We start from the raw sequence: 7,667 nt of genomic DNA on the forward strand, positions 1-7,667 counted from the left end.
GAGCCAAACTCTTCCTGAGCACCCAGAATTGACCATTCCCTTAGGGACTCATGCTAAATAAATTCACTCATGGCAACTGCTGCATAATCCGGAGTACCAGTTGATTCATTTATGATGAAAAATAATAGTGCTAAACACATTATTTCCCACAGACAAACCTACAGGGGAAGCCAAATTATCACCAGAATGTTGCCTGGTGAACTTGAATCAGAACAAATGAAGACAGATAAAAAATAATTGTGCAATTATGTTCACGGGTCACGGTGCCTCCCCCCATAGACAGTGCCAGAGTCTCACAAACACCTTATGTTTTCTGACCGTCCCCCACTTCTGCTCTTGATGAATGCCTTCTGTTAATGCAGTTAATTCTCAGGCAATTGAATAAATTATATTTAATCTTCCTTAATCATAATTGCATTCTAACCATGCCTCCCAGTCCTCTAGTCAATAATTTCTTATAAGTTTCCAGGGAGCCAAATTCCTACAGTGTGTTTTGGTTTTGTTTACTCAACTCTCTCAGGGTCATTTTGGGCCATGATTCTTGTGGGGGAGGGAGAAGACATGTTAGTGTACCTTCCACATAAAAACTCCAAGAGCATTCTAATTAATTAAAAATGACCAATTATTTGGATCCCCTTATCAGCCAGTCACCTCCCCCTCCAAAAAAGACCAATTATTGGTGCTACTTTGCAGACGTCAAGGATCAGTATATGTGTATTGTGAGCTCTAGACCTCTTCCTATTTATTGCAACATCATATGCACATTGAACAGTGTCTATAAACTGATAAGTAATAGCATCTCCCACACGATTTGCAAATCGTGCAAATTCAAGTGTAATAAACAAAGTATGGATTACTTTACTGAAAGCATTACTGAATTCTTGGTAACTTTGAGTGTTGAGTATTTTCTCAATCTATAGGTTCAAAAAGGACACTATCTTCTTGTGAAATTTAATTTATTTAACACGCCATGAACTGTTCTAAACACTTTAAAAATATTAACTGGTTTAGGGCCGGCCCGTGGCTTACTCGGGAGAGTGCGGTGCTGATAACACCAAGGCCATGGGTTCGGATCCTATATAGGGATGGCTGGTTTGTTCACTGGCTGAGCGTGACGCTGACAACACCAAGTCAAGGGTTAAGATCCCCTTACCAGTCATCTTTTATTAACAACAACAAAATATATTATATATGTATATATTAATAATATATATATATTAACTGGTTTAATTTTCCTAACACTTCTATGAGGTAAGTGCTGTTATTTCTGTGTCAGAGACAATGAAGCTGGGGGCAACGAGGACATGCAGTCATACAAATAGGAAGTGGTAAAACTGGGATCCGAACCCAGAGCCTGACTCCAGGACCTGAGCTTGTTATCACTGGTTGTCCTGACTCTCTTTTTAAAGAAAGAAGTGTCTTCATGTATTGAGTGCAGATTGGGGACCTCTGACTGAAAATACAAGCACTGTCAAATGCACAGCTTGGAATTCCAAGTCAAAAGCAGCTACATGGCTGGCTGGTTAGCTCAACTGGTTAGAGCTCAGTGTTATAAGACCAAGGTCAGGGATTAGGATCTCCTCACCAACCAGCTGCCAAAAAAAAATAAAATAAAAAGTGCAGCTACAAATGTTGGTGTGGAGGTTTGGAGTGATGCAAGAAACTTAACCAAGCTTGTCCCAAAGAGTCAGCAGAATAGATGGCTGCATACACTATGTGTGTCGTTTTAAAATTATTATTTATTGTTATCTAAGAATATATACACAAGTTTAAAAGTCAAATTACACTCAAAATGTTCTGCAAAAACAGAAAGAGAGTTCTCAGTCACCATCTCCCTGAGCCCAACATCCTATCACCTCTCTCTCCCTAGAGGCAGGCATCTCAACATTTTAAACTGTTTCTTCCACACTTTTCTCCCATATTTTAATTAATATGAATATATTATATATTAGGGTACTTCAGAAAGTTTGTGGAAAAACAGAAATAAAAGGCAATACAAATCTTTCCATGAACTATTTGAAGTGCCCTCATATCTCTATTCAACTCTTTTAGAAATTTCTTTCTTTCCTATTGAGACATCAGGACTTTATCTCTCTTCTATGTCCTCATCCTCTTCTTCTGTCTTCCCAATAGTTACAACGCAATTTTTCATTAAATCAATAGTCAGTGCTTGCGTGACCACACTATTATTTACATATAACTATGTAATTATTATTTGCTTAAGATGCCTAACAGATATCTCTGCAGAGATTTTTAAAAATAAAATAGAATGTAATAGAAAATGTCTAAAATATCAGAGTGCATTGTCTCACTGTGCAGAATCTTTTTTTGGTTACATACTAATGTATGTGTGAACTGGGTCAAATGTAAAATGTATTTTTTACTATGAATTGAAAAGTTTGAAATCTTTGGAGATAGTGCCTTTAAAGAGGTGATTAAGTTGAAATGAGGCCATTAGAGTGAGCCCCTATCCAATCAGACTGGTGTCCTCTTAAGAAGAGGAGAAGATACCAGGGATGCACACACACAGAGGAAAGACCATGTGAGGGCACAGTGAGAAGGCCACCATCTTCAAGCCAAGGAGAGAGACCTCAGAAGAAACCAACCCTTCTGGCCTCCATAATTGTAAGGAAATAAATTTCTGTTGCATAAGCCACCCAGTCTCTGGTATTTTGTTATGGCAGCCCTCGCAGACTACTACAGAGAGGTTGCGTGGCAGCAGGCCTCTGGAGATTTCTAATGGTTGCCATGCATATACCTCTGACTTTCCTGCCCCTAGCTTGATTTGTCTTACTCCCTTGGCAAGACCACACACTGGACTGAGTGCAGCTGTGCCTACTACATGCCTATACCAATGCAGCTGAATATGGCTAGAGAGAAACACACAAGTCAGTCAACTGGTTGTCCTTGAAATTCATGACTCCAAACCCCAGATCTCCAGTGAGTCCTTAATACTAGTGGGTAATCAGACTGTATGCTCTTGTTCTGGTCTTCTCCCCTGTCCTTGACACAATTTCATACCGTTACCTCTACCCAAACCCCCAACATCTCTCTTCCCCTCCCCCCTCTCAACTTAAGATCTTTTTTCACTTGACTCACCGGAAAAAGAGAAGAAATCAGAAGAGAGAACTTCCACAGATTGCTGCCACCACGTTCGGCCACCCACCCATCCACAAGGCACCACAAGTTCTGCTGTCTACTGTGCAAATGCAAGCTCCCACTAGCTCCGTTCCCTCTGAGGGGCATCAGACTGGCAGCTCACCCCATCTCTTCCACCTTGTCCATCCTTTTTCATCCTCTCCTAACCACTGTCATCATCAAATGTGCTGCTATTTTCCCTATTTTAAAACCTTTCTCTTGACCCCTCTTTCCTCACAAGTAACTGCCCCAATTCTTTGCTCCCTATGCTGCAAAACACTTCTGAAGAGTTACCTATTATCTAAGAGTATTTTGCTTCCAATTCCATTCTTCTAATTCTTCCTTAAGGCAATTTCACTTCCCCACAAAAACTCAACCTGTAAAGGCCATCGGAGATCCCAAGCTGCTAAATGCAATGTCAGTTCTCACTGTGTGTGGTCTCTCAGCCACAGCGGATGCAGTCAATCACTCGCTTCTCCCGGATGACACTTTCTTAACCTGGTTTCTAGGATGCCATACTCTTCGTTTTTCTCTTACTGGTCTCTCTCCTCAATCTCTCTGGCTGGTTCCTGCTTTCAGTCCTGACCTCTAAACAGAAGAGTGCTTTAGGGCCACTTCTCTGTCTACACACACTTTTGATCATCTCATCCAGTCCAGTGGCTTTGAGTACTGTGTATAAACTGACTTCCAAATTTATGTTTTCTGCCCAGACCTGTTTTCTGAACTCAGACTTATATCAGGATACTTCAAAAAGTTCATGGAAAGACTCATATTATCTTTTCATTCTATTTTTCCACGAAGTTTCTGAAGTACCATCATATGACCAACGCCTACTAGATACCCCCACTTGCACGTCTAAAAGACATAAGCAAAACCAAGTTCCTCCTCTCCACCCCACACACGCCCACAGCACACTAGCTGAAGCCCTTCCCAACCCAGCTGACGGCAACTTCTTCATTTCCTTTGTTCAGGCAAAAACTTGGAGTTACCCTTGACTCCCCTCCTTGCTTCTTGTATACCATATCCAGTCCGTTAGGAAATCAAGATCATTCTGCCTTCGAAACATGCCCAGAACTTGTCCACTTCTCCTCTTTCCACTGCTAATCTCAGGCCCACATCTCCATCGTCTCTCACCTGCATTTACTGAAATCACCTCCTAACGGCCCTTCCTGCTTCTCCCCTAACATCTGCAGACTGTTCTCAACACAGCAGTCAGACGATCATCTTCCAAACTCACGTCAGGTGTGTTACTCCTCGGCAGCGCCTCCTCATCCTACTTAGTGAAAACCAAACACGATGAGCTACCAAGTCCTTCTGCATGACCTGACCTGGTGTTACTTTTCTGACCTTTCCTTCTTCACTTCCCACTGCTCATTCTGCTCTGGCCATTCTGTTCCTCAAGCACACGAGGACACTCCTGTCTTAGGGCCCTCATGCTGGCTATTCTCCCTGCCTTGATCCATAGGCACCCAGAGAGCCATGGGGCTGACCTCTCACTTCCTGCACAAATCTCACTTTCTCAATGAGGCCTGTTTACCATCTTCTAACAGTCTGTATCATTTAGTTGATGTGTGTGTTGCCAATTGTCTCTTCCACTGGAATGTAAGCTCCATGTGGACAGAATTCCTTGTCTCTTTTATTCACTGATATAGCCCCAGTGTTTAGCACAGTGACTGACACAGAGTGGTCACTAATAAATATTATTAAATTTGTCGCTCACTGAGATGCTGAAATCACCAAAGGCCAAGATCTGAAGGGAATAAAGTGACACTGGAAACAAACTGTAATTATCTATAGTTGTCTATAGTGTGCCTCTAAATGGCAAAAGCCTATTTTCAATGTTTTCCCTTCATATTGTCCTTGAGGATTCTCAAAAACAACTCCAAAAATGTGTAACATCCTCAAACAAAAAAATGGAATATTCTGCAGCTGCAGTGGTGGGCACCGTCCCAGGAACCTCGCAACTCAAGAAACACTGGTTCATCCAAGTCCCTTCTGTTCCGGAAGCTCCCTTCCCCAGCCAGTTGCCAAAATGAGTTTAAAGACTCATGTTCAAGGTCAAGGGTAAGGTGAGAGTCAGACTCAGGCATTTCTCTCCCAGGCAGAGGGAGAAGGAAAACAGGACCACCACATTCATTAAAGCTCTTCTCCAAGAAACAAAAAACCTTGAGACGCTACCTCAAGGCATGGGCCTCAGAGCCCCTAACCCCAGGTAAAGATAACGCTCAATTCAGGATCAAGCTCTGATATGAAGAACCACCATCTATAGTTTCTGAAATCATAAATCACCTCTCACAAAGCTACTGTGCATAAGGGGCGGGTTCCCAGCAAATTGCAGGCTTTTAGGGCAGCAAATCCAATTTTTAAATCAATTACATGTGCCATTTTAACTGCTTCTAATAAGCCAAGTTATCCCGGTTAAATCCAACCAGGGTTGTTCTAATCAAGAGAAGGTTCACAATCTGAACAAGACCCCTGACCTTCACCCTCTCATCCTAGTTACACTGTGAAGCTTTCATCAGAAGAACCTCGTCCACCTCATTTCAAAAACAGAACCTCCCACTGTGCTCAGTGTTAATTAAAGTCATTAGTCCTGTAGTAAGTGTGGCATTTTACTTCAACTCCCTGCATTCTTCTGCCTTGAGAATAAAAAACAGTTTAGGTTAAGCCTCTCATACCCTTTAAATATGTGTGGTGTGGTTTCAACGGAAAGGTCTTCCAGAATTAATCAGACCTAAAAATAAAGTCTCTTCTTCTCCCTGAAATTCACCAAGCATCATTAGATACCTACCCCTTCTCAATAACTCAAAAGAAAGGTGGACATTCACCATTTGTCTGTTTTGATAGATTCATTTATTCTTTCAAAAAATATTTTTAAGCTGTTTATATGCCAGGCACCACACTAGATGCTGGACCTATGAGGTGAACAAGACAACAGTGGTCAGGAAAGTCTTCCTGGAGGAGGAGATAAAAGCAGAAACTTCTAAGACAGAAGGTGGCCGGGCTAAGTGTCGGAGGTGGGCAGGAAGACTGGCAGGGATAGAGGAAGGAGAAACGAGAGCAAGGAGTAGACATGAAAAAGGGAACCGTTATAGTATCTCACCAACTTCTTGATTCAAATGTGTGGTGAACTGAATGGTGGCCCTCCAAAAATATATGTCCACCTCCCAGAACCTGTGAATGCGATCTTGTTTAGAAAACACTTCTTTGAGGATGTAATCAAGTTAAGGATCTCAAGACAAGATGATCCTGTATTTTTCAGGTGGGACCTAAATCTAGTAAAGAGTGTCCTTATAAGAGACACAGTGCGAAGAGGAGAAAGAAGGTCATGTGAAGACGGAGGCAGGGACTGGAGCATCGCAGCCACAACCCAAGGGACACCTGCAGCCACCAGAAACTGGGAGAGGACAGGAAGCATTCTTCCCTAGAGATCTTGGACTTCTAACTCCCACAACTGTGAGAGAATAACTTTCTGTTTGTAGCCACCCAGTTTGTAGTAATTTATTACAGCAGCCCTAGGAAATGAACACAAGACGGAAGAAGTCTAGTTTGAATGAGTAATAATTCTAAATTAGATTATTCTAGAAAATACAGGTTCATTTCTTCCTAGTTCATAAAACAAATTGCAAAGTGTTTCTTGAGTACCCGAATAGATTAATAAACTAAATGCATTTATGTTATCAGCATCAATTTGTACATCATGAGCTAAAATGATTAAAAACATTTTGTGTTCTTAAGTAGAATCCAGGTTATGGAATAAGAATTAAAGAGACCCCAGCGGTCATCTGGTCAAAGCCTTTCTGGGAGAGGGCAGCTGGCCACCTCACACGTCAGCCAGTTCCATTTATAGTGAGCCCAAATGTGCCTCAAGATAACTTTCACACATGGAGCACGAACTCTGTCTTCTGAGGTCATAAGCAAAACATGTCTTCATGTTTTTATGATTTATTAAGTTATTTATTCTTATTATAAAAATGATACAAGCTCATCATGACCTCTTTCACACAGTCTAGTTTGTCCTTCATAAAATGGGCCTGGCTGGTTAGCTCACTTGGTTAGAGAGCGGCCTTGTAACACCAACGTCAAGGGTTTGGATCCCCCTATCAGCCATCTGCCCCCCCCCTCAAAAAAACGTCAATGTGGTAATTCAGCATGAAGATGATATTTCAGGTACACTTTGCCTAGAGCTGAATAAAAGGAAACTTTTCTTATGCTCTGGAGAATCAACATAATAAAATTGAAAGAACAGAGCATTGTCCTGATTTGAGCATTACAAATTGCACACAGGTATTGATATTCAATGCTGTGTCCCATAGATATAGACAATCAATTATGTTTCAATAAAAAATAAATAAATAAATAACTTAAAGTTTAATGCAGCATAGCAGGTAAATTCAGTTATAAAGATAATTCACAGTAATAAATCATAGAAAAAAATATAAATATAGAAATCTATATCTGAAGAAAAGTTTAATGTAAATTCATACATTTTGACACATCTATTTGGAAAATCTCTCTGAAAAGCATTA

The sequence above is a fragment of the Cynocephalus volans genome, chromosome 7, assembly GCF_027409185.1.
Source record: "Cynocephalus volans isolate mCynVol1 chromosome 7, mCynVol1.pri, whole genome shotgun sequence".
Lineage (NCBI taxonomy): Eukaryota > Metazoa > Chordata > Mammalia > Dermoptera > Cynocephalidae > Cynocephalus > Cynocephalus volans.